At 38.5% G+C, this 27,610-nt stretch overlaps 1 protein-coding gene across 1 annotated transcript in view; it reads right to left on the bottom strand.

Annotated features, from left to right (window-relative positions):
• The window catches only part of hdac4 (histone deacetylase 4), a 177,809-nt gene extending 150,483 nt beyond the window's left edge, over positions 1 to 27,326 (bottom strand). Inside the window, exons 1-2 of the mRNA XM_057851935.1 lie at positions 27,199 to 27,326; positions 26,662 to 26,843 (exon numbers count right to left, since the gene is read on the bottom strand). The gene's annotated coding sequence lies outside the window, so the exon portion shown is untranslated. The remainder of the gene's footprint in view (positions 1 to 26,661; positions 26,844 to 27,198) is intronic.
• Positions 27,327 to 27,610: the final 284 nt, after the last annotated feature.

Below are 27,610 nucleotides of genomic sequence, written 5' to 3'. Positions count from 1 at the left end.
AAACAATGACAACTGTATACCGTAACAAATATTCAAAGGATAAATACAGTCTTCTTTTATTTCCTTACCAGAATGTTCGATTCAAAGTAAAAATTTTCAATTTTCCAGCTAATCTATTCTACCTTAATATACCATTACGCTCAATAACTCATTATGCATATGATCTGGCCGAGAGCAAGGAACACGAGTAAGGTCCATGTGAAAAAAGTAAAAACCGCTGAGATGCTCAAGATGAAAACGTGTGAATGTTTGAGTGTCAAAAGGAAAGTGTACAAAAATGTCCCGTGACCTCTGTAGAGCAGTGGAAGGGTCAGCGGGAAGAGAGAAGGGCCTCTCTGTTTGGAAGAGGTTGAACACATGTGGCCATCACATGGCAGATTCCACTTTGTCTCCACGTAATATATCATCAGCATTGTATTTACACATATGGATGGGCATGCCATTTATGTCAAAACAAGGGCAGATAAGGTGTTCAGAGATTTAAGACCAAACTACATTGTAAAGTTGAATTGCCACAACAACTGACTGCCAGTGTTTTTATGAAATTTGACATTTTAGAAAAATGTTACCAAATTGTGCCATGGCAATTTAGCATCCTGAAGTTGAGGAATGCTGTCATTGAAGTGACGAATTGTGAAATGAGACAGATGATTTAACGGAACAAAAGAGGTGAACTTACTCAACAACAGACAAATTGCTGTTAACGAAGTGCAGTTGGTTCTTTACATTTACTTAAACACATGAAATTTAACAACTAGTGAAGAAAAATACGATTCAGCAGTGAGGTCCCAATAGCGTTAATTGAGGACGCCAACATGCCACTTAAACAATAACATAGCAGGTGAAGCAACAGAAGCACTGGGTCAGAAGCAAGAACACAGCAGAAAAAGCTTATTCCTCAGTAATTTCTGAAAATCCTTTTCAACACAGGAGGACTAACAAAGATCAGAAAAAGGATTAAAGAATATAGCCGCTCACAAATGGAACAGTGTGACATTGGCAGCGGCCTTTTCAGATGTGAACATGAACTCCAAGCTTTCTTCATACAATAAGCCAGTGCATCCACGGTAATTAGGGAGGAATTTATTACATGTGGCTCCCTCTGACGTCAATCCGATGCCTTCTCAGTTTGCCCACTCTCTCTGTGAATGTTTAGCGTAGGGCTCCTTCTGGCAAAGCTCCCCCAAACGAGGTGCCGACTGAGGTTTGGAGAACTGGATGAGGTTCCTTTGCTTGTTTTAAAAAGCGGGCCTGGATCAGCGTGCTAACCTCATTTTAAGCATCTGGCCCTTCAGTGCATCTATACACCACTGATGAATGCTATTTCGGTGGAAGGGTAACCCGATGCAGTGGGTGTAGTCGAGTTATTGCTTTTAAATCAACACTCCTGACTTTGAAAATCTACAGATTCATCAGTAAATGTGTGAAGGCTTATGTGCTCAAGACATACAGTATATGATCTACAAGTGAATTATAAAGTGACAGCTATAACCTTGCCAATGCATTTTTTCCTACACCGTGGTGCCTTGAGATACAAGTTTAATTTGTTCTGTCACCACTATGTAACTTTACGCGCTCATACATAGACTTCATAATGATATTGACGGGTCACATTCGCCAGACACTGCGCCACTCCTTCAAGTAGGGGGCAGTCCGACACTCCGCTTCAGTCGGTCGCAGATATTCAACAGATGCAGCGATCGAACGCCGGATTTAGGTTGAAAAAGTACGAAACAGGAAGGATTGTCTCAGTAGTGATTTGTTCGAGAATTCAAGGTAAATATTATATTTTTTGTACCATGCATGCATTTTGAAAACGTTGTAAAAAAAAAAAATCAATGACAGAAATTAACCGCTACGGCATTAGCGTCGTAATTTGCAATATTTACGTAAAATAAATGCTAACTGCCCATTTGTTTGCTTTTAACCAAGAATCGAGACTGTTTTACGTCCATATCTATAAAGAATTTAGGGATTTAACCTTTTTTTTTTTTCCAAAAAAATTACAATGTAAAAAGCTCTTTGTTGTGATAAAGTGGCGCCACAGTGGTTTAAAGACTAGCAGCACATTCGACATATATACTGTTCGTTAAAAAAATAAATGCCAATTGCCTTTTTTTGTTGCTTTTAACTAAGAATCGAGACTGTTTTACATCCATACCTATAAAGAATTCAGGGATTTTAGTATTTATTCCCAAAAATTTCAACGTAAAAAGCTCTTTGTTGTGATAAGGCGGCGCCACAGTGGCTTAAAGACTAACTGCCAGTTTTTCTTGTTTTTGCTTTTAACTAAGAATCAAAACTGTTTTACGTCAATATCTATTAATAATTCAGGGAGTTAAGCTTTTATTCACAAGAATTTTCAACGTTAAAAGCTCTTTGTCCGTGTTTCCACTCGGTCAGCTTTGACGGAGATGGGCCGAATAAGGCCCCTTATTATTCGGCCCCGAACCCCGTGTCCTGTCAATATCATTATTAAGTCTATGATTAATTATGTAATTATGTCAAATAATGTTTCCCCATTGAAATGAATTGTAATGCCATTCATTTGTTCCATTTTCACCTACTGCAATAATGCACACGTTTTTGATTCATGAAAAAACTGCAGTGTATAATACAAATATTTATAGTTATACCAATTTTTTTACTCATTCCCACCGACAAGATCCGAAGCCACTTCAATGTGAGTTTGTGATTTTACACTTGGTACATTACAGTAATTCTTTCAATGATGGTAGATATCCAATCAAGTGGCTCTTTACATCCTTCTACTATGACTTGAAATTAGTTTGTCACTAGTAGTACTAGTAACCCATTTGAACAGGGAGGGCTGAAAGCACATTTACTCATTCAATGACAGCCAATGAGTATATAAACAAAAAGAAAACCTACAAATCCTTGATTGTGCAAACAATCTGCTCTTCTAATGTGAATAAAGACGAACTAGAGACCATTTCCACATTGTCATATAATCTGCAATGATATGATGACGGCAATGCAATACATTCCAATTCATCCATCACTTTAGCAATAAGCTAAAACACTCTCAGCGACATTAAATGCAGCGACCATCTGCTCCGCTGAGACTGAGACAATCGTGGAAAGACAATCCACATGGAAAATAAAGAAGCGAGTGCGCCTCCGTGTTGGGCGGCATGTCACAAAAATAAGACTAAGGGATTATCTGTACTAATACTGAGTCACTCCAGTTAAAGCAGGAGTTTACTGTGGCATTACAAGCAAGCTGATGCTGAGTAGATTGTGCTGTCATTATGATTATTATGAAAATAATCCATCATACTGGACTGTGCGCTTGATATATTCACCATGTGTCCTGTTTACGCAAGTGGGGTAAAAGAACTGTTTTTAAAATTACTAACACGAAAACAAAACCAAAAGCCACATATTGTCGCTGCCAGGCATAATCCTCTCAATGCCTAAATAAGTGGTGCTCAAACTTTTAACAGCAAGTTCAACCCCCTAAAATTCAGTACTTGGGAAAATTAATTAATCATTTAAGTTATAGACCAAATGACTGCTACTACATTAATTGTAATCTATTCATGTTTTCTGTGCTGTCAATTTGACAACGTCCTGCTTTTGAAGCTTTTGTGAAAGCGTTAAAAGTGTACTCGTTTTTCCAAATCAAAAAAATATTTGACAAATAAATCGATTATAACATTATATGCTATAATAATCTTTACTTGCAATTATAATTGGAATTTTTCCCTGAAAAAAAAAATGATGTTCTTGGCACCAGCCCGCCATCTGAAGGGAACATGAGGGGATACTTGCCTTGGGTTTAGTTTATTTGTTTTTTCCCTCGCTGTATGTGCCAACTTTGGGTTTGCCTGAGCTTCTTTCCTGAGCCGTGCGATTGCATTCGTAGTTCCCATGCCATCTGATGTCAACAAGCTTCATCAGCAGCACTAATCCATTTCTGAAAGTCCCTTTTTCAGGGCACCTTTCAAAAGGGCAGCAAGATAAATGAAGTATGGAGATGTTTGTGTTTCTTTCCTTAACTTTTGCTGAATGACTCAAGGCAGCAGATGAAAAAAATGAGTCACAAAATTGATATAAGGACAGAACATTCCAATACAAATGCAAAGTACAAGGTTGAAAGGGGTAGAATCACAGAAATCCTTGAGTGTCTTATTTAGTGGATGCTTTTATGTTGAGGCAATTACAGCAAGGGGAAAAAAAACTTTTAAGGTCAATTGCTCTAGTAAACTGTCCATTAGCCAAGCTCATCTTTCATTCTACAGCCAAGTATATGGCCAGGCAGATCTGAGAGGAGGCTATGCTGAGATGACACAACTGTCAACACAGTATGGCCATTACTTTCACACAGCGGATGGCTTAATTGTAAGATTTGGTTTCTAATATGGAGGCTTTCAGAAGGAAGAGGAGTGCCCATAACCCTTAATTAGACACAAATCATCTGACAAAGACAAAATACGAGGCTGATATAGGGGGGAGGTGTGGGATCTGTGTTGGTTTAAAAGACACAAAGTAAGACAGGATTTACTGGCTCACAAGATGAAATACTACTTTTTGTGCATTAAATACGAAGTTGTTTCTTTGAAATGCACTGCAAATCGAGCTTTAATTCTCAATAATGAATCACACGGCTTGAAACGAGGCCATGTTATACCTGTGCCTCAATAAACAAGCAGGCAGCTGAATGCTTCCTTTTGAAAATAGGGCATCATTTGCTGGCATTTCTTCTTCGGTGGTCGACTGTTTTGGTGTGAGGCCACTGTTTATTTGTAACAGACAAAAGAGTTAAGGGGCCCCTTTAGATCCGTGCTTACAACAAAATGCCCTTTGTTTACTGAATTAATGTGTGAATACATCTGTGAAGGGGGAAGGTTATTGGTGGGGGAAGAACAGTGTTGCTCGTGTCTATTAATAGTGACTATAAATAGATTTTGAAATCACCATCATTTCCATTCAATGAATATGATTTTAAGGCAGAAGTGGTTTTTAACATCCACATTAATGTGCCTTAATGATTACCCTGCTTTGTCAAAGGGGGAGAAAAAAAGTAAAAACCAGGTATTTTAGGACGCTTAGACGAGAGATGAACGCTAAAAATAAGCATTTTTAATCCAGTGTTATAAATACAGTCCTCTAAGCCACTGTGGAGTGTACAAATTGTCAGCAGCAACGAAAATCCTCACTCTACTGTTATGCCAATTTAGCCAGCATGCAGTGTGAATGTAGCTAATGGCACTGACAGACCCATTATTCTCCTGTAAACATGCTTGCGTATCCATCAAAATGACTGTCAAAATGAAAGGATGAAAATTGATGTTTTGTGTCTACTACTACTACTACTTTTTTGACTAATAGTCAGAATATATACTGTATGTATATACAGTGGGGCAAATAAGTATTTAGTCAACCACTAATTGTGCAAGTTCTCCCACTTGAAAATATTAGAGAGGCCTGTAATTGTCAACATGGGTAAACCTCAACCATGAGAGACAGAATGTGGAAAAAAAAAAAAAAAGAAAATCACATTGCTTGATTTTTGAAGAATTTATTTGCAAATCATGGTGGAAAATAAGTATTTGGTCGACACCAAAAGTTTATCTCAATACTTTGTTATGTACCCTTTGTTGGCAATAACGGAGGCAAAACATTTTCTGTAACTCTTCACAAGCTTTTCACACACAGTTTCTGGTATTTTGGCCCATTCCTCCATGCAGATCTCCTCTAGAGCAGTGATGTTTTGGGGCTGTCGTTGGGCAACACGGACTTTCAACTCCCTCCACAGATTTTCTATGGTGTTGAGATCTGGAGACTGGCTAGGCCACTCCAGGACCTTAAAATGCTTCTTACGAAGCCACTCCTTTGTTGCCCTGGCTGTGTGTTTGGGATCATTGTCATGCTGAAAGACCCAGCCACGTCTCATCTTCAATGCCCTTACTGATGGACTCAAAATCTCTTGATACATGGCCCTATTCATTCTTTCCTTTACACAGATCAGTCATCCTGGTCCCTTTGCAGAAAAACAGCCCCACAGCATAATGTTTCCACCCCATGCTTTACATTGGGTATGGTGTTCTTCGGATGCAATTCAGTATTCTTTCTCCTCCAAACACGAGAACCTGTGTTTCTATCAAAAAGTTCTATTTTGGTTTCATCTGACCATAACACATTCTCCCAGTCCTCTTCTGGATCATCCAAATGCTCTCTAGCGAACCGCAGACGGGCCTGGACGTGTATTTTCTTCAGCAGGGGGACACGTCTGGCAGTGCAGGATTTGAGTCCCTAGCGGTGCATTGTGTTACTGATAGTAGCCTTTGTTACTGTGGTCCCAGCTCTCTGTAGGTCATACACTAGGTCCCCCCCATGTGGTTCTGGGATTTTTGCTCACCGTTCTTTTTATCATTTTGACGCCACGGGGTGAGATCTTGCATGGAGCCCCAGATCGAGGGAGATTATCAGTTGTCTTGTATGTCTTCCATTTTCTAATAATTGCTCCCCCAGTTGATTTTTTTTACAGCAAGCGTTTTACCTATTGCAGATTCAGTCTTCCCAGCCTGGTGCAGGTCTACAATTTTGTCTCTGGTGTCCTTCGACAGCTCTTTGGTCTTGGCCATAGTGGAGTTTGGAGTGTGACTGACTGAGATTGTGGACAGGTGTCTTACATACCGATATTGAGTTAAAACAGGTACCATTAACACAGGTAACGAGTGGAGCCTCATTAGACCTCGTTAGAAGAAGTTAGACCTCTTTGACAGCCAGAAATCTTGCTTGTTTGTAGGTGACCAAATACTTATTTTCCACTCTAATTTGGAAATAAATTCATTAAAAATCAAACAAGGTGATTTTCTGTTTTTTTCCCACATTCTGTCTCTCATGGTTGAGGTTTACCCATGTTGACAATTACAGGCCTCTCTAATATTTTCAAGTAGGAGAACTTGCACAATTGGTGGTTCACTAAATACTTATTTGCCCCACTGTATGTAATAAAATAACTTTCTAATTCAACTTTTTTTTTTTTTAATTGTTTGCAATTTGCAATCTACTTCTGTAAAGGTATAGTACAGTAGTAGCATAATAAGAAATATTTGCAGTATCAGTAGTTGTTATTTTCATCAAGCTATTGTATATGCCCAGAAGCGCTCTAGCATTGGCCTCCTACGTTCTCGCTTGTTCAGTCGACACATTTCTGTTAGAACGCATCTTTGTCGGCTCAAATCAACATTCCCACGGTTGGCCTGAAGTTTGCGTGTATTACACGGTGTGTGTCAGCATCTTACAATTGCATTTCCATGCGAGAAGTGCTTGGTGTGCGGCTTGTCATTGCACGGACGCTCATTAGGGTGTTAGCCCCCTGGTGCAGCCATGTGAGGATGGCAATGAGCCTGATAGATGCCGACACAAGATAATCTGTTTATGTGTGTATGTGGGTGTGTGTGGTGGGAGTGACAAAGAGATGATTATGATTATTAGACAATTAATAATCATTTTATATATATATTGAGTAATTCTAAAGGGAAATACACATTACCGCAGCTTCAGTGTGTTAGCAATGCCTCTCCAGTTCTGCATACAAATTGACCTGCATGCAAACAATATACAGTGGCGCCTTGAGATATGACTTTAAGTTTAAGTTAAAGCACTCATACAGTAACTCAAAACACATCTAAAATCATTTTTCCCTGTAGAAATAAATGGAAATTGCCTTAATCCAAATTTTAATCTGCTGATTTTTTCAATACACAGGGGTTAGAGTTTGAATTTTGAAGAACCTAGCGCCGAGCACATGTCTTACTGATTTTGATTCAAGGAAACCCGACATCATTTATTTGCCCAGTGTAAAATTACAATCTTTACCTTGCCTGAGTGTCATTACCTGTGACTGACTACTGATTCTGAAAGCTGCAGTAACTAGATTGCCACATTATGACATCTGCCAAATTGCAAATGTGGGAGAATGACAAACCTTGGTTACATACAAATTTGACTAATAATGCTACCGCGTTCACGCTGCATGATTCAACGGCAGCGCTCCACTTTCTATCTATACTGAAATGTAGTTTGGTCAAATCAAAACAAGAGCTGAATGAATAAAAAAGGACTTTGTGTTATTCGGGCTTCTCATTAATTTTGCTACCAAAGTTTTGAGCATTGAATGCTGCTTTCTTTTAAAATACTTTAAGAATTTAATTTATTAAAACTTTCTATTTACTGGTATGTAAGAGGCATTTATTAAGCACACAGCCCTTTCCAGAAGAAGGATGTCAAATTGTACATATTCACACTCAAATGAAATCATTAAAACTTTCAGTTTCAGTAATCCTATTCAGGTCACTTAAATGGTTTCAGTGCAGGGGCGGAACTTAGGGGGCACGCACCTGGGCCCAGGCCTTTAGGAGGCCTGGTTTTCAGATGTAAAAGGGGCCACGGTATGTGAGGGTAGGTTCTCAAAATAATGTAAGACTGTGTTTGGAGTTATAATAGAGTGTAAATGAATAAGAGTGCAAAATTATCTGCCAGCTAATTCCTCTCCTTTTCACCAAATCTGCTTAAATGGATATAAGGTGTTTTTTTTTTGTTGGTGTAAATTATGTTTTTTTCTTCATAAAAGATTGTTTTTAACAATATTTGATTGGAATAGAAAGCATTTTCATCAAAGTCACAAACAAATGGCATTATTAAGTACATAGATCTGTGTTACCTTTTAATGAGCAGGAGTTGACAACACACAATTCAGGAACAATACAAAAGCAATAATAACCAACGATAAATACATTTATCAAGAATAAAACAATGAAAACCTGGCCTGCCAGGGGCCTCCGAGAAGATTCTGACCCGACCTTTCAACCTATACAGTTTTTTGTTATTCCAAATGCGATTAGGCAGGCTCCCATGTTAACCCATGAAGTGGCCCACAAAAAAAATGGAATTTTACTAGCAGCTATGTTATGTTCATTTCTTTGACCTTGCTTCAGAGAAGATGAGGGCTGCACTCTTATCTTATCCAAATAAAGTCAAAAAGAAGACAAACATTATAGAAATAAATATGTCAAGTAAAATTAACAAATATATGGGAAAATGTATTTCTTAAGTGAAATGTGAATTTCCAAGCATCTCTCTTTGAATAAGATCGTTTTGAGAAAATACCCCAGCGATAAATTAAAACATTTATTCAACAATTTACCCACTGTTTACCGTGTTGGTAGCTTCTACTAATCTGTACACCCAGCATAACATAATGTTTCTTTTTTAACATGATTCAAATAGTGTAGTTCACCTCTAACGTTCAATAGCCAGAAGTTTTCAATTGAATATGATTACTGGCATACAATGACAAGGGAGGTATGATCCAAAAGTTAAACGAGAACATGTTTCTTAGTGTTTTATACTCTGACAAGTAAAAATAAGCATAAAAGGAAATGGTAAAGACGAGCAGCCAAAAAATAATGAAAAAAATAATCAGTTTTGCACATGTACTTGCACGTGTAATTGTAGTTGGCAATCAACTGTGCTGGAAAGTAACCTGTAGAGTATTTGAGTGTTTCAAGAGGCTGAAAGTTCCAAACTGGGACTTATTTATTATTCTCCAACACTATGGTTTGATGATCAATTAGCCTTTCAATTTGATGTTCTGCAAAATTATATAATTATATTACATTCTGACCAAAAAATGATATTCGACAAAATGACACTGGCAAAAAAATGTTTAATAAGTCAAATTCAGAGAATTCATACATTTAAAATGTTGTATAATATATAATTAAACATATCATTAATTTAGATATATTACATGTGTTATTGAGTTGGTATGCCACATCTTGTCATTTGTGACCACAAAGCCACGAGTCTTTCACAGCCTCATTTTTAGACCTCAATTTCATGGTCTACACACAGATTAGTGCCTGGAAAAGTTCATTCTGCCCCTGAAGACTTGGGCACTAAGCCTCAGATCAACTGGATTGTGTAACTGCTGGGAATTTTGGATTTTGTTGTGAGTTAGAGAAACTGTGGGATTACGTCTACGCACCTGAACGGGTTTCGATGCGCTCAACTGCGCACGGTGTTTTACACGTCTCAATGGCTCATGGAGCATACAGATACTGATACTCATGGCATCACATGGAGTCCAATACACAAAAAGAATTCCCAAATCGCACCCAGCCTGGGTTGTTTCTTTATATTTGACATACAGAGGTGGGAAGTACTCACAGTAAGTAGATTTTTCTAATTGCTGCAGCCCTAGTCTGCACTTGTTTACTTTTACTTAAGTGCAGGAGTTGAATCATTTTTTTCTTCTGTTTCCAGAGTCTTTATTTTTTACACAAGTGTGTACTTATGCAAGGAGTAAGAGTACTTATGCCACCGCTGCTGAACTGATACGTACTTTGAACAGTCCAAGAAATGGGCATGGACTAAGCAATAATGCAATTCTGACCTTTTGTCTTTTACTAACACTGTAATCTTGGTAGCAGATGTGAATCCTTATGGGTTAATCTTGACGATTGTACATGTTCTTAATCTCCGTATCCATAGCAATGGACATCTGGATGAGTTTGCCAGCTGACAGAATGACTCTAATGAGAAAGCCAAAGGTCTGACAGTCAATACTATGTACCCTACTGTACATGGTGTATATCTTCGTTTCGACTCAACTCACTGCAGCCAATTGGCTCAAGTGTCTTCAGCTTTTGAATTTAAAGTAAAACAAGTACAATTGCCACCATTGTTAAGTCGCTAAATGGCAATTACATTTTTCTCTTCCACAAAGAAACAGCACAGAAAATGGAGGAATGCAAAACAACAACCATAACAGAGTCAATTGAGAAGAAAAACCTTCAATAATAAAATAAAAACAGTCAGTCCCGCTGAACATTTTATCTTTAAAATCAATACTCTCCACTGGCATTTATTAAGCTTGAAACCTACATTTTCAAGTCAGGCCCACAGCTGACTGCGATTAACAGCTCCTGATTTAAACCCCAAAATTGGGCAAAGAAATTTTGAAAACCTAAACTTCCAGCAAGATCATTCTTAAGGTAACTTTACACTCCTATGTTTACAGGTACTTGAATGACTTGAATTAAAGACTGTAAAAAAGTATAGACAAGGAGAAACAAAAATTAGGCCACAATCTTTCCTGGTTAACAACAGCTTCTCTTTCTAGTCGAATCCAAAACGTGTTAGTCAATTGTGAATACTTCAGAATTATTATAGAATTTACTCTGAGAGTCATTAAACAATACCAATATTGGATTTACAAAATTGCAAATGCAAATGGATGATAATAGTTTCTCCCCAGTAGTAAAGCCTGATTAACACACAAAAGGTTCAAAACGACAGCAGTGCCTGGAAACGACTAATGGGCCTAAGGGGTTAAACTTTCTTTTTTTTTTTTTTTTTTTTTTTTGGTGCAGGTTTTCCTTCACTTTACAAAGACATTAGACACTCTTCCAATCCAGCATTCTTAGGTTTCATTATTATTAGCAACCCTAGCCAGACAACTCAGTGTTTTGTAGTTTTTTTTATCTTTAATTAAATAACCATCAGCCAATAGAGAAAATACAGTATTAGAATAAGAGCTACACCAGGCACATCTATTCAATACAACTTTATTATACATCTTCCAATTAAGCAATATCATACAAGTGGGACTGATGGTGTACAGTATATCATCCCGGCTGTTATTCCACGATAATACATGGGCCATCATCACTCCCTCTTGTGTAATATTGCTTTCATACAATAAATATACAACAACAATAACAACAACCATTTTAAAGTCAATAATTCAGTTCCGCCAAAGTTCATGGAGGGAAATGGGTGTGAAACCTGGCGGATTTCAAAGGAGGAACTCTTCGTTTTGGCTTTTGGCATACCACGTGATCGTGAAGGTGTATAGATGGTGAGCAGCAATTAGCCATGCTTCAAGTTTGTGTGAGTTTATGCTTTCTTTCATTCTTTTTTTTCATTTATGGATGATCTAGAAATAGTCTAACTGAAATTTAATGTGACGAGGATTCATAAGTATTGCCAGTGATCAGCTGCTCCATGCTTGGGTGCGGGTTGTGCAGATGATCGAAGGAAATAGGAATTTTCTAACTGCCTGTCGCAAAAGACTGAACTGCTCAAAAATGTAGCGAAAGCATGAAAAATTGAACAGAATTTCAGGGAGCAGATCACAAACGACAAAGTGACTGACAGTTCACACACACATAGGGAAACTCTCCATTATTTATTTATTTATTTATTTTTACTTTTTTTTTTTTATGAACAAAGAAAGGATTCAAAGTACAGTACACAAACATGTCAGGGAACTCCCCATAATTGTCTCATTTTCAAATTTGTTATGATGGTCAACTATAGGTGGGTGGGTGGCTGTTCATTTGAAATTTGCCGATATTTTGCCTCAACAAAATCCCTAGTCAAATATTATCAAATTGTAGAGGCAACTTTATTTTTTTTATCAATGGCATAGGGAATGAGAATGCTCTCTAAAGCGTGAGTTGTGAACCTTGCACATACACTAAAGGAAAACTGGACTTTCTCTTCAATTAATTAATCAAAAAATTAAGAATAAAGATACGGAAGCGCCAGACAAAAAGGGGGCATGCTCGGAGAGATGCTCTACTGCAGATAGGATTACTTTCATATATTAGTTGTACAACAATAATGTACAGTATCTGCCTGGTACTGTAGCCACTAGTTTAAAGATTTTGGTTAGCAAACATGATGGCTAGCATTAGTATTAGGTAAGGGTGTAAAGGTACATGTAATAGTATTGAACAGTTTCAGTACGTGGTGATCGGTTCGGAACGGACTCGTACCGAACGAGTTTCTGACGTAATATAGCCCTTACTTTTCGAGGCTGTGAGTCGATCGGGTTACAGTTTCTTTGTGTAGATTATATTGACTCCGTATTCTCTACTATAATGAGGACCAACACGGTAGGCCAGTATGTAACCCAGAAACGTCAACAGTGCGACAACGTGACCGCCGCGAGAACGCAGTGAAACGCGGGCGTTAAGAGTCAATCAGCCAATGCACACCAGTCGCAGTGCGGCCGCCTGTTAGATGCGTCCCAGAAGCGGCTCAACGCGACGCACGCGGAAAGAACGGCAGATATTATTATTTGACGCGAGACGCGGCCCTCCTGCGTCAATACTACTACCGGTAGCTAGGATCGGGCCGGAAGTCACTCGTGTAAAAATACGGTGGATCCGGTCGATTTTCAAACTAATATGCAATCGTAACCTACTTTTGAGTCCATCAGATCTCTTGAGTGGTGGATCGGGGCACAGTTGACTTGTCTTTGTTGATTTACTGCTGTCTTCTCTGCTATAATAATAACCAACACGGCCCCGTTTTCAATACAAAACCCTCCTACCACAACAAAACAAGTAGGAACTAATATTCACATAGGAACTAAAGTTATACAACATAAAATATACAATATAAATTAATACTACATCACATTTGTAAAATATAAACACATAATAAAATAAATAATAGCCCATTTAAATAAGATAAATTGAACTGAGCTAAAACACCTGTAATTAAATAATAAGAATAATACACACATCCTGCTTACACAATTAAATTTATTAATTTCTGTGTGGTGCTTTAACTTGACAAAATCCACCAATAAAGCTTTTGAAAACTGTTCATAAGAAAAAAAACATGTTTCATTGAGGCATTTCATTTGTAAAATACATGTAAAAATCTTTGTCATCGGGATTGCTTTTCTCTTTAACACAGGACTTCTTTTTTCTTCTTTCTTTCAGAAAGAAAGCTGACCAATACGCAGGGTCCGAAAGGCAAATTGTTGTTGGATTTACTTTTAAATACCTGCTACTTTTTGAGCAGAATTCTAGCTTTGTATAGGCTAATGTTCCTATTGTTGAAAGCACAAAGGTGTGTAATAAACAACTTTGTTTTCTTACTGTACCGAAAATGAACCGAACCGTGACCTCAAAACCGAGGTACATACCAAACCGAGATTTTTGTGTACCGTTAGACCCCTACTATTAGGGGCTACAGCAAACTCATTTGAAATGTAAAAACATTATCGCTTAAGACTGCAGCTAATTCTCCTTGATAGTAGCATTGATTTCTACCATTGCAGTGTCACATGTGTACTTTAAGAAAAAAAAGAATAATGGAAGCCATCTCCATTTTGTTGTTCACTCTTTCTGACTCTGAGACTCCAATCCCTGGAATAAAACCGACATATCTCTGCTCGGCTTCCCAGACGTCACATGAATAATTCAGAACCACCTGTCATGGATCACTGTTCTGAAAAATATTTTTTTTTTTTTTTTTATTGGGGGGGCTCTTTATTTTCTTTCTCCACATATCCTGAGCAGGTGCTGCACCTAACAGAATGTCTTGACACAAAAACGCACACATGCACACACCTTTGATGTAGACGTACGCAAGTTAACGCAGTTTAATAGCAGGCACAATAAATGTATTGACGACAGTTCGGTTCTTACTCCAAAGTACTTGCTAATCTACACTCACAATGAGTGAAATCATAATGATTAACTGTCTAGGTGTTACATTTTTCTGTCAGTTTCCACCTCAAATTGAGACTCGAACTCAACCTCTCAACTGGGAGGCAGACATGTTCACCACCCAATCACCATGCACCCCTGAGAAATTAACAATTGAACCCAAATGGTTTTAAATAAATAACAGCAGACAAAAGCATCACCTACTAAACCCAACTTACACTCTCATTTTGCTCCGGCTTTTCAAACTTAACATGCTACACAAGGCTTCTCTCTCTCGCATCAAGCTGCATCACTATTTATTGACGCAAGATCCCCTTTGGCCAAGACCCACCACCCATTACTGTTGCTGGCATAAGGAGGCGAATGAGAGGGTTTGTGTGAGTGGGTGTTCTGACTCCGGCCTCCAAGGCCATAAACACAGCTCCAAAATGCCAAGTAGCATGTCAACATGCCAACCTTCGCCACCCAAGTTTAAGGTGCACAAAAAGGCCCTTCACTGCTCCTAAAAAGTCTTGAGAAAGGGAAACGGCGATCTGTCATGTATGGAGAAGGGCTTAAGTATAGCAATCAGAAGGAGGGCAACATGGGAAATGAGTAGCTAACTGGTTGAGTGGCTTACATGAAGTTGAAGATTAAAAGCTTCATGTTTCATTTCAGAGTAACTGAAGGAGCAGAATTTTCTGGCAGAGCAACTATTTGTTTTGGCTTATCATAATTAATAAAAACAACTCGAGTATGACTTTGCCAGGTGTATTGATAGTGAATCCAGATTTATATCTGAGATCAATAAGGTGAACTGAACAAAACTAAAGAAAAAGAAAAGGCTGGCCAAAAAATTTACATCATATAAGCCTGATTTGAATTTATATTAACAGTAAAGAAAAAAAACAGTACATCCAAAATATTGCTTTCAAACTTAAAATAATGTCACACATATCAGGGGCTTGTATCAAAGTTCATGCGGATGAGCTAAAACATTCACAGTGACGTACAACCGCTTGGCCTGGATTAAACCCAGTCCCTATTCACTTCAAAAGAAGCAAAAGGCAGACGTCAGCAAGCCGCACTTTTGCCACAGAATAATTAACAGCAAAATTAAGCTACGGCAGTGCCATCAATCCACTGAATGACCTACGCGGGACGGGGAGACAAGCAGCCTTTTATACATTTTGGCCTGATAGTTGGAAAAGACGAAAAAAACATCATTAAAAAATAGCAAGGAGGAATGGGTTTATACAGTATAATTACATTGTATAATGGTATTCAGTGTAGCATGGCATGCCACACATCAGTGGGTAACATTTAAAGGTTTTCGTTGAATGTCAATGACACAGTGGTGTGGTTAACCGCATGAGAAGGAAACGCTGATGAACTACAGATATACTTCAGGTCAAATGAGCTCAAGCATGAACCATCACCATGGCATGTGATAAGTCATGTCACTTAAGAATGACTCTTGACATAACTTGTTATGCCATGCCAGCGAGTGACCTGTGGTATTCAGTCACTCATTTCTCTGGGTGTCACACACATAAAAAAAACATACATAGTGCAACTACAATCCCGGTGCCAAATCCCTGAAGTCTTGAGTTAGGGAAATGCATGAGGTGTGCTGATAACAGCAAGAAAAGGGTAATTTTAGCTTTTGGTTGTGCTATCATTTCAGCATTGTCGAGGTAATTCAAACAGGTATTATGGGCATTCCCTGGAAATAATCACAGAATTAATTTTTTCTGATGTGTATTAGTCAGGAAAACTGTAAAGAAAAGCCAGTATTTCACCAAAGTTGGAAATAATCACAGAATTAATTTTTTCTGATGTGTATTAGTCAGGAAAACTGTAAAGAAAAGCCAGTATTTCACCAAAGTGGCCATTGTAAGCAGCAGAGGTGGGTAGAGTAGCCAAATAATATTGCTCAAGTAAGAGCACCATTACTTCAAAAATAATATTACTCAAGTAAAAGTAAAAGTAGTCATCCAAAAAATGCACTCAAGTACAAGTAAAGAAGTATTTGGTAAAAAGAATTCTCAAGTAAAGAGTAACATTGTGAGTAACTGCTTATGATGTTTGAATTTTTGTTAACAATGGTATTTTTTTCCCAGCACAAAGTTATCTATATGAACAGTTATTACTATAATGTACAATATCCCATTACATAACCACACTAAGCTAATGAAATACTGTACAAATAAAATATCATTGAACTCCGGCGAGAGAAAAAAAAACAGAAATTAAGCATCATTCGTCCAAAGACCATTAATGCCCTCTAGTGGAGAAAATAGTTGAATAGCTCCTTTATATTTCCTATTATGAAATTGAAAGGATCATATCTCCGTTTTCCACGGTCAGTCAGTGCCAATTAAAAGCTGCGAGAGAGGTTAAAATTCACGCTTTCGGGTCATGTTGAGTGCAGCGCTCTATGTCAAATACTAATATTTTTACGGTACAACGGCAAAGTCTGATTGGTATACTGGAGTCATGTGATTATTGTTGCAACGTCTCATTGGTGAAACTGGTAGGGCTAATGTTGCCATCGCTGGCAAAGAAAAAAAAAACATTAAAATCATATGTGTAGAATAAAGAGGAAAAATGTAACGACTAGTGTAGCCAAAAGTAGCAGAGTAAAGGCCTTTTCACACTAGCGTCAGCCCAGTGTGAAGAGCGGTCCACGGCAAGCACAAAAAGGGAGGAGCCACGTAGCCTGACGTAGACGCTGTCAGGAAGTGAAAAGCAGCAAGCATGTTTACTATAGTCCCAAGTAACAATGCGTTTATTTTCCATTGTTGTACAAGAAAACATCGACTTTTCCTATTTCAATAAGTAGGGAGCATTATAAAAGCAGCGTAAAGAGTTTCACTAGTTTCGGTGAAAAGGTGAATAGTTTTTTCTTGTTGTTCGTGAACTACATTTCCACACAAACACACATCGAGGTACCATTTAGCTCAGCAAGGAGAGGTATGAGAGTCTTTTTTCGGGTGTCCCAGAGCTCGCAAAACATTTTAAAATTGCATTTATCAAGATTTCGTCGGCCGTGGGTTGCATATATCCATCTGCCGAAACAACCTGATAGCACAGATACAAGTACACCTGCCCCTCTGCTATTGGATGTGTTGTTGACGTCAGCACGGCGACGCTCTGAAAATAGAACAAGGTTCTATTGTGTGCCCCGCCTCTTGGCGCAAATTCATTCAAACTTGCCGTTCCGCCCACCGCTAACTTTCGCCGAGAAGTCCCCTCCCATGTACACAATGAATGGGTTGTTGCTAAATCCTTCACACTAGGCTGCCGCTAGTTTGAAACGGCCTTAAGAGTAGTTTCTTCTTCACAAATCTACTCAAGTAAAAATGAAAAGTATGACTTAGTAAACAACTCTTAGAATTACACTTTTTCCTCAAAAATGTACTTCTAAGAGTAGTTTACTCAAGTATGTGTAACTGGTAAGCAGTGGCAAGAGGTGGGTGGAGTAGTCAAAAATTTACTCAAGTAAGAGTAGCATTACTTCAAAATAATACTCAAGCAAAAGTAAGTGTAGTGTATGAACAAGTCGTCAATTCAAACATCTAAATAATGACAGATTGTCCGACATTGTGTAATGGTAAACTTTTGGCAACAATTACTTAAAGAGTAAATACCTAAGTTGCACAAAAATGCCTTTAAAAGTAAGCCATTCCTAACATATATAATATTAATACATTGCAAAACACACCTCCTTAAAACTAGTCAGTTTTAAGTGTAAATCTATTGGCAATAAGTGAAATTATCTGCCATCGCTTCAAGTGTATTTCTCTCAGATTTCTTGGAAGAAAAATAGCTAGCTGAAAATCTTAACAGCCTTGTTTTAAGCAATACATTATTATACTTAATCCTAAAAAAAAAAAAAACTTGGAAGGAAAGATTTTGAATAATATTTGTGGCTACAGAATATAGATTTAAGAATTTGATTATCTACTGTGACTGTAATTGATCAGAGAAATAAGTTAAATAATTTGAAAAGTGATTGCTAATGTTATATGCTTTGTTGCACACTGTGAAAATGATTAACTCAAAAGAGCGACATGTCATGTACCCATTCTGCAGCGCTTTGTTCACATTTGCGGCTTTCACGACATTTGCTTTACAGCAGCTAAACTGATACACGGCAGTACTATTTGGACGGAGTTGGAGCTCGCATCCGCGTGCGTGTTGTTTTGTGCCTGAGTTTTGTTAAGCCGAAAATAAAGGCAGCGTTACAAAGTCATCTGACCGCTCGTCATTTTACATTCTGAATGTATTATTGACTGGCTGACTTCGTTTTCTCCATGTTTAAATTATCATCTAACCACTTTGCCGTCATGATAAGCTTGCTTACTGGACATCACTTTTTCATGAAGAATGGTGGTCGTATAAACTGCATAATTTTTTTTATCCAGGGCTTTGGTTCTCGGGTCATTTAGGTAAAAAAAAAAAAAAACGTGTCTCGTCTCGGCGGCAGCTACGTTCGTACCGGATAATCCGCCCGCCCCGGCCGGTTCGCCGCGGCGTATTCGGGTCCTGGCTCTGCTCGCACGCCATGGGGGAACGCTCGAGAAACCGGGGTGTCCGCCGGAGGTCCCGAAGCCGGGGAACTGCGCTTGGCCCGCCCCGGCTACGGCGAGGCGGCGGCGGCGTGAGCGAGAGCCAGAGCGGCGGGCTCCGTCGGAAGACGGCTACTTGCCAACTATCGGTCTCCAGTCGTGCCGGTGTTTAGCCTTAGATGCAAATTTACTACCCGCCTTGGCCTGCATTCCCAAACAGCCCGACTCTGTATCGTCACAAGCCCTGTAGTTTAACTTAGTGTTTAAAATAGCTTTAGCATTCCCGCTAGCAGCATTCTCGTATTCATTCCAAAAATCTTTGTGGAGCAGTTTTAAATGGCTGCTGGGTTAGTGGTTTTGAATGAGGACGCTTTCTTTCTGCCTCGTGGAACTTCTACGGTACATGTTCCGCCGATGGCGAGAGCGTCGTTTTTTTTTTTAGTAACAGCCGCCATAATATTCAACTACTTCTTGTCGTGTAACTCCGCCTCCTCAACCCCTCCTCCCTCAGGGGCTTCAGAGAGGGGAGGGCTTGAGGAGGCGGCGTGCTGAATTCTTCGGTTGTGTAAATCAAGTATATAATTATCGGATTGCATTATCGGTTGAATTTTTTTATTATCTGGATTATCTGTGTGACGTCATAATTGCCATTATCGGCCGATAATTATCGGTGACCGATATTATCGTGTATCTTTAGTCCAAAGTACACGTTAACATGAAAAATGTGCTGATCCTCCCCATCAGAGAAAATAAAATAAAATAAAATATGCTTCAACTCTTTCCTTCCTCTTAAAGATCTAATCAATTTTCCGTTGCATTGCCCTTTTTATCACATTAATTCAACAAGCGTCTTTTTTCCTTTTTTTTGTTGTTCCAGAAAGTATGTGCATTAGAACCAATCAGAGCTAACTATCGGTACTGATCACATGTCAGTATGTCAGGCAATTGAACCGACAACTGAGTCAAGTGTGTTTTGCATACGCTCATCGACGCGACTCGTCAGACTCACGTACACTGAGACAGATGCTGGGCAGAACTCCGTGGAATAAATACTATATATAATAAATATCAGGGGAAACGGATTATGCTACACAAGCACTTTATTAGGCTTCGTGTTAACACTTTTCTATGTAAATCTGACTTTTGGAAATTGTTTTCTTCTTGGAGATGCATCTGTGGCAGCCTAGCAGGTTTGTCGTTGCCGTCATATTTTCAGGATCAAAGCATCGTTACGGCCCCGAATCTTTAACTGAAAAGGCGTACCGGACCATTACGGACCACTTTCACCCCTGCTAATGGCGTCAGTAATAACCATTCCCATCCCATGCAACGGTGTTAACTGTGTATAACTGACGTCACAAAATGGCCACAATCATAAGTGGTGTCATTTTTTGCTTAAACACTTTTTTCACCATTATCAGAGGTCTAAGCAAATCACAATTTGCATACTTAAATACTTTGAGCAAGATTCTTTTGCATGAAGGTTATTCATACTAGGTGTCTGTCCCTTTAAGCCATGATTCTGGTAGAGTGACAACACAACTCTACTCAGTATACAAGGATAAACAATCCATTCTGCTGGCATTTATTTTGATCTGTATAACTTATTTTATTGGACGTTGCATGACATTCATTGTACTGGCAAGCCTGGTAGCATTTCCCATGTTAAAAATCTGTTATTTCAGGAGTAAACGTGACAGCATAAAAAACAACAACAACATGCGTTTAATAATAAACAGGAAACAACAATTAAGAAATGTCTCCTGTTGCATAACTCATGAAATGAATCATTGAGAATGCACTTGTGCCATGTAGACAGCCCCCAGGTTTTCTGCTCTAATTGACAATGAATAATTCAGCCAGTAGCAGCAGTATATTACCCACTGACATGTTCTTGGTATTAGCTGAGGTATGTATAATTTTATCTTCCTAATTTCACACATCATCAAGTTCCGTATATCGAGGAAAAATAGGCACATTACAATGAATTGGCTATAAAGAGAACTGAGTTTTTTGACCGTGTCCAATGGGCAGGGTTAAAGCGATGTGTGATGCGGATGTTTCAGGAGGGCATGAGTAACCACAACATTTAAAGCGAGGAAGGAAGTAACCCTACCCGGTGTAACGGACATGTCATGACGTAATTCACTGTGCTGCGTGATTCTCAAGCAAATGCATTAGGGACCATGACCATAGAAAGGGTGAAGATGGACAATGTTTAACGGTCATTTTGAGGATTGGCTCTGAAAGTTATTATTACATTTTGATCCCGACACCAGTTTCAAACAGGGACAAAAAATTGGATGATTTTGACATATTGCCATGACAAGGGCACTTGAACTACTAATGCAGGCCGATGGGTGTTCATACAGGGAGGCCGATGGGTGTCCATACAGGGCAAAAGCCAGATATCAGCTGTGAAGCAATGAAACAGATAAAATGGGGAGCTGTTTTGTCATACAGTCCAGAATCGTCCTGGTTAAGCGTGCCCAAGCACAGCATGGTCCTTTCACAACAAGCAAGACGGCGCCATTAATAGAATCCATTAGTAACCATTAGCGTGACATCCACAACATGTCCACAAACACGGATGCCTTTCCAAAGCACCGTCCCCTCCAACACTTGCTAAATGAGTTTTGGAATCGGGTTCAAAGTCGGGACAAGGGCCCAGCGAGGCGCAGCGGATCCAAAAAGAGGGGTTATTGTCAGAGATGCGGGTTATGGCAGACTATAGGAAGCCGAATGGAGGAGAATGCTTCACAGCCGCGGGCTCATTGGGTCAACACAAGGCTTCATCAAGCCTCAAATCACATCAGTCGAGGCTGAGAGATTCTGTGTAGTTGCCCATTAAATGCTGGATGTCCATTTTACTGCGTTGAATATTCCTCTTGTCTACTTTTTACTGCTCGCTTCCTCTGCTGCCAATAACCCGCTTCCCTTCTTTCATCTCATGAACTTTACATTTAATAAAGGAAGATGTAACTGCAAGGATTGCACTGAGCATACTATTTATTAATTTATTTTAGGGCTGTCAAACGATTAAATTTTTTAATCGCGTTAATTACAGCTTAAAAATTAATTAATCGTAATTAATCGCAATTCAAACCATCTATAAAATATGCCATATTTTTCTGTAAATTATTGCTGGAATGGAAAGATAAGACACAAGACGGATATATACATTCAACATACGGTACATAAGTACTGTGTTTGTTTATTATAACAATAAATCAACAAGATGGCATTAACATTATTAACATCCTCTTAAAGCGATCCATGGATAGAAAGACTTGTAGTTCTTAAAATATAAATGTTAGTACAAGTTATAGAAATTTTATATTAAAACACCTCTTAATGTTTTCGTTTTATTTAATTTATAAAATTTTCTCTCAAAAAATAAACTAGTAGCTCGCCATTGTTGATGTCAATAATTACACCATGCTCACTCATGGTACTAACCCATAAAATCAGTTGGACCCAAACACCAGCAGAGGGCACCAAACACCAAAAAACAAGTAACAAGCGGACATTACACTGTACTGTCACTTTAGTCTGTTTGAGCAGGGCAGGTGTGTTAATTGCGTCAAATATTTTAACGTGATTAATTTAAAAAATTAATCACCGCCCGTTAACGTAATAATTTTGACAGCCCTAATTTATAAGGTTGTTCCGATCATGTTTTTTTGCCCCCGATCTGATCCCGATCGTTTTAGTTTGAGTATCTGCCGATCCCGATATTTCCCGATTCGATTGCTTTTTTTTTTTTTGCTCCCGATTCAATTCCAATCATTCCCGATAATTTGTCCCGATCATATACATTTTGGCAATGCATTAGGAAAAAAATGAATAAAACTCGGACGAATATATACATTCAACATACAGTACATAAGTACTGTATTTGTTTATTATGACAATAAATCCTCAAGATGGCATTTACATTATTAACATTCTTTCTGTGAGAGGGATCCACGGATAGAAAGACTTGTGACTTTGTATATTGTGACTAAATATTGCCATCTAGTGCATTTGTTGAGCTTTCAGTAAATAATACTGTAGCCATGCCCAAATGCATGATGAGAAGTGGAATCATGACTGTGCGTAGTGCTACCAATTGATATATCTTCTCTGCGTTGGGAAATAACATAAGGTGTTAAGAAAAAGCTCAATTGCTACCTTGCTTCCCCACATTGCTTCCCATGATATTTCTAATCGTAGGGAGAGGGATTGTAAGGCTTTAGCCAATTAAAAAAAAAGGCTCCAAAGGCTGCCAAAATTCACTCTACTCATTTTACGCTGCCTTTTATCTCTCCATATAGGTAAAACGGCGCCATTACAGATTGAGCGCAACAATGCGTGAGTGGGTCGTGCAGCGCATGCATTAATTGCGCTAAATATTTTAACATGATAGATTTTTTAAAAAATTAATTACCGCTGTTAAACTATAGACTGTGGATGAGCGTAACATATTATGTCTGTAACGTTAAATACAATTAGAAAACGATTTGATTAAAAAAAATAATAATAAAAATATATATATATATATATATATATATTTAAAAAAGGCAAGGCCAATATTTTTTTGCCGATTCCAATACTTTGAAAATTACGTGATCGGACATCTCTACTAATTTATTTACATTTTTATTTTCCACAATTTTAATTAGAGCAATACAACAAAATCCCGACAAACAGAGCTAGAAAATAAGAAATCAAAACGAACAAAAAATAAAAAGGAACAAAAAAAAAAATACAAGAAAAGAACAGACCCTGTGTTATCTCAAACTGAGCTTTGGTCCCTTACTGACCATACGTTTTGCTGAATGTCAGCCATTTTCCCCAGTTTTTCAAAAATAAACATTCTATTACCTTTACCTTACATGCGAGCCGTTCCATGCCAAGTATATCTTCCAAAATTGACAGGCATTGTTTATATAATAGGGCATCAGTCGACTTATTTTGTATTCCAAATGCACCCGTGAGTGCTTTTGTGTCCCTATGTTGTCTTCTGATGAACATAAATGCCAAAAAGGCAAAATAAAGCATTTCAAAACATTAGGTGTAAATGTTGATCTGAAAAGAAATATTGAAAAGGAATAGCATTCATGCATTTACAACGTGAAGACAATGACAGTTTCTAGCATGTGCAATAATCATATGAGGCCACAAAGGAAGGCATTTCTGATGATAAAAACCGTATGTGAGGTTGATTCCTACATATTCGTATCGTTGAATACGAATCATTTGTATTTTTTATGTGTAATTTGCGATCCACAAAACAATTTCAACGATTTTGCCAATACGCCTTCTACGCTTTCTTTTAATAGGTTTATTGTTTATATTATTACAGAACACAATGTTCACTGGGTCTCACACATTGCTGGCCAAAAGTATTGGCTCCCCTGCAATTCTGTCAGATAATGTTTTTTTTTGAAAATCTAAGCAGTCCTGTTCAAATGCCCAAAATAATAAACTTACCTTCTCATTCAAAAATAAATCTGGAAAAGAGATAATGAATCTTAATGGGTATTCTTCTACAGTGCTGGCCAAAAGTATTGTCACCCCTGCATTTCTGTCAGATAATGCTCAATTTCTCCCAGAAAATGATTGCTATTACAAATGCTTTGGTAGTAATATTTATTTCGCTTGCAATGAAAAAAAAACACAAAAGAGAATGAAAAAAAAAATTTTAATCATCATTTTACACCAACTCCAAAAATGGGCCGGACAAAAGTATTGGCACCCTTAGCCTAATAGTTGGTAGCACAACCTTTAGACAAAATAACTGCGAACAACCGCTTCCAGTATCCATCAATGAGTTTCTTACAATGCTCTGCTGGAATTTTAGACTATTCTTTGGCCAACTGCTCCAGGTTTCTGTGATTTGAAGGGTGCCTTCTCCAAACTGCCATTTTCAGATCTCTCCACAGGTGTTGTATGGGATTCAGGTCTGGACTCATTGCAGGCCACTTTAGAAGTCCCCAGTGCTTTCTCTCAAACCATTTTCTAGTGTTTTTTGAATTGTGTTTTGGGTCATTGTCCTGCTGGAAGACCCATGACCTCTGAGGGAGACCCAGCTTTCTCACACTGGGCCCTACATCATGCTGCAAAATTTGTTGGTAGTCTTCAGACTTCATAATGATATGCACACGATCAAGCAGTCCAGTCCCAGAGGCAGCAAAGCAACCCAAAACATGAGGGAACCTCTGCCATGTTTGACTGTGGGAACCGTGTTCTTTTCTTTGAAGGCGTCATTTTTTTCCTGTAAACTCTATGTTGATGCGTTTTCCCAAAAAGTTCTACTTTTGTCTCATCTGACCAGAGAACATTCTTCCAAAACGTTTTTGGCTTTCTCAGGTAAGTTTTGACAAAGTCCAGCCTGGTATTTTTATGTCTCTGGGTCAGAAGTGGGGTCTTCCTGGGTATCCTACCAATAAGTCCCTTTTCATTCAGATGCCGACGGATAGTACAGGTTGACATTGTTGTGCCCTCGGACTGCATGTTAGTAGAGGTTCTTTATCCACCATCCGCACAATCTTTCGTTGAAATGTCTCGTCAAGTTTTCTTTTCCGTCCACATCTAGGGATGTTAGCCACAGTGCCATGGGCTTTACACTTATTGATGACACTGCGCACGGTAGACACAGGAACATTCTGGTCTTTGGAGATGGACTTGTAGCCTTGAAATTGACCATGCTTTCTCACAATTGTGCTTCTCAAGTCCTCAGACAGTTCTTTGGTCTTCTTTCTTTTCTCCATGCTCAATGTGGTACACACAAGGACACAGGACAGAGGTTGAGTCAACTTTAATCCATTTTAACTGGCTGCAAGTGTGATTTAGTTATTGCCACCAACTTTAATGTGCCACAGGTAAGTAACAGGTGCTGTTAATTACACAAATTAGAAAAGCATCACATGATTTTTCAAAGGGTGCCAATACTTTTGTCCGGCCCATTTTTGGAGTTTTGTGTAAAATGATAATGATTTAATTATTTTTTCCATTCTCTTTTACTATTTTTCATTGCAAGCAAAATAAATGAAGATATTACTACAAAAGCATTTGTAATTTCAATCATTTTTGGGAGAAATTGAGCATTACCTGACAGAATTGCAGGGGTGCCAATACTTTTGGCCAGCACTGTATATAAATACTGGACTGTCTCAGAAAATTAGAATACACAATATTCTAATTTTCTGAGACAGTCCTGTACATTAATCCACCATTTAAAGCAGGGGTGTCCAAACTTTTTGCAAAGGGGACCAGATTTGGCGTGGTAAAAATGTGGGGGGCCACCTTGGCTGACGTCCTTTACATAGAACAATATACAGGACTGTCTCAGAAAATTAGAATATTGTGTATTCTAATTTTCTGAGACAGTCCAGTATAAGTGAAAATGCTTCTGAAACATCTGACAGTATTATTCTGCTTTAAAATATAGTGACTGACTCAAAGAACTTGCTCGTCTTTTTTCCCAATAAGTCAAAATATATATACGTATATTTATGTGAAAGTGTATCAGATGGCTTTCAATGACACATTAAATGCCCAAGGAGGGAAGCACACCAGAGCACACCTGTTAAGAGTGAAATTACAAATAAACCCACCTCTCAAGTGGTTTGGATAGTGCAGGCTGCAAGCTTTTCTCTTCAAGGAAAAAAATGACCTGCTTTGTGTTCTTGCTGCAGCTTGCGTGGTTGTCCTTCGATGTTCAAGAAGCCAAGAGGGAATACGTTGCCGCCAGTGACGTCATAACCGAGCAGAGCAGTGCATTTGGAACACTAAAATCCTCTGAAGGTACACAAAGACTCAATCACATAAACAGGGAGACACTATTATGGTGCATGAAGTGCAGATACTTGTATTAATTAACAAATAATTAGGGGAAATTTTCAACTCATTCCTCTACTTCAGTATAAGCACATGTTGGTGAGTAGCATCAACAACAACAAAAATAGCTCATAGTAGTAACAGATTAGTCCCTTATTGAAAAAGGAAAAAGTCAGAAAAATTAAGTAAATCTACTTCAGCACGTTACACCTTTGATATTTTACAAAACTACGTCCGCTTCCCAAACGTAGTAACTTAATAAACCAAACTCACTTCTTGCTCTCTACTGACAGAAAAAAAACACAATAGCCTACCCTTCGGTGCGCGTCTGTTGGTTTTCATGAGCATCTCCTGAAGATTAAAAGCAGCCCAAAACGGCAGTGAAGCGAGGTATAGTCCGCCAGCCGGCAGCAGGTAACTGCATTTCTGCGACTTGTTGATCTTCCACTCGGGTGACAAACTCGCCGGGGTGCATTTATGTGGTGGGCGGGGCTTGTTTTAGATTGGCAACCGGGATGGAGGTACACTTGTAGAACGAATGAAATGTAATGCTGAAAATGTGCCTGAAATCAGTCAATGCACTTGAGGTTATTGTCTGTTTTTTTTCTCACTAAGTGTGACAACCCCTTAAAGTCGGATAGGTATAAATCAAGGGCGTAGTTTGGTCTCAACATTGGTAGGGACCATATAACAGCATAACCTGCATTAACACTTTTTGTTGGGGAC

This window comes from Corythoichthys intestinalis, chromosome 12 (assembly GCF_030265065.1).
Source record: "Corythoichthys intestinalis isolate RoL2023-P3 chromosome 12, ASM3026506v1, whole genome shotgun sequence".
NCBI classification, from domain to species: domain Eukaryota; kingdom Metazoa; phylum Chordata; class Actinopteri; order Syngnathiformes; family Syngnathidae; genus Corythoichthys; species Corythoichthys intestinalis.
Note: the sequence above shows the minus strand (reverse complement) of the source record. Positions and strands in the feature narration are given on the sequence as shown.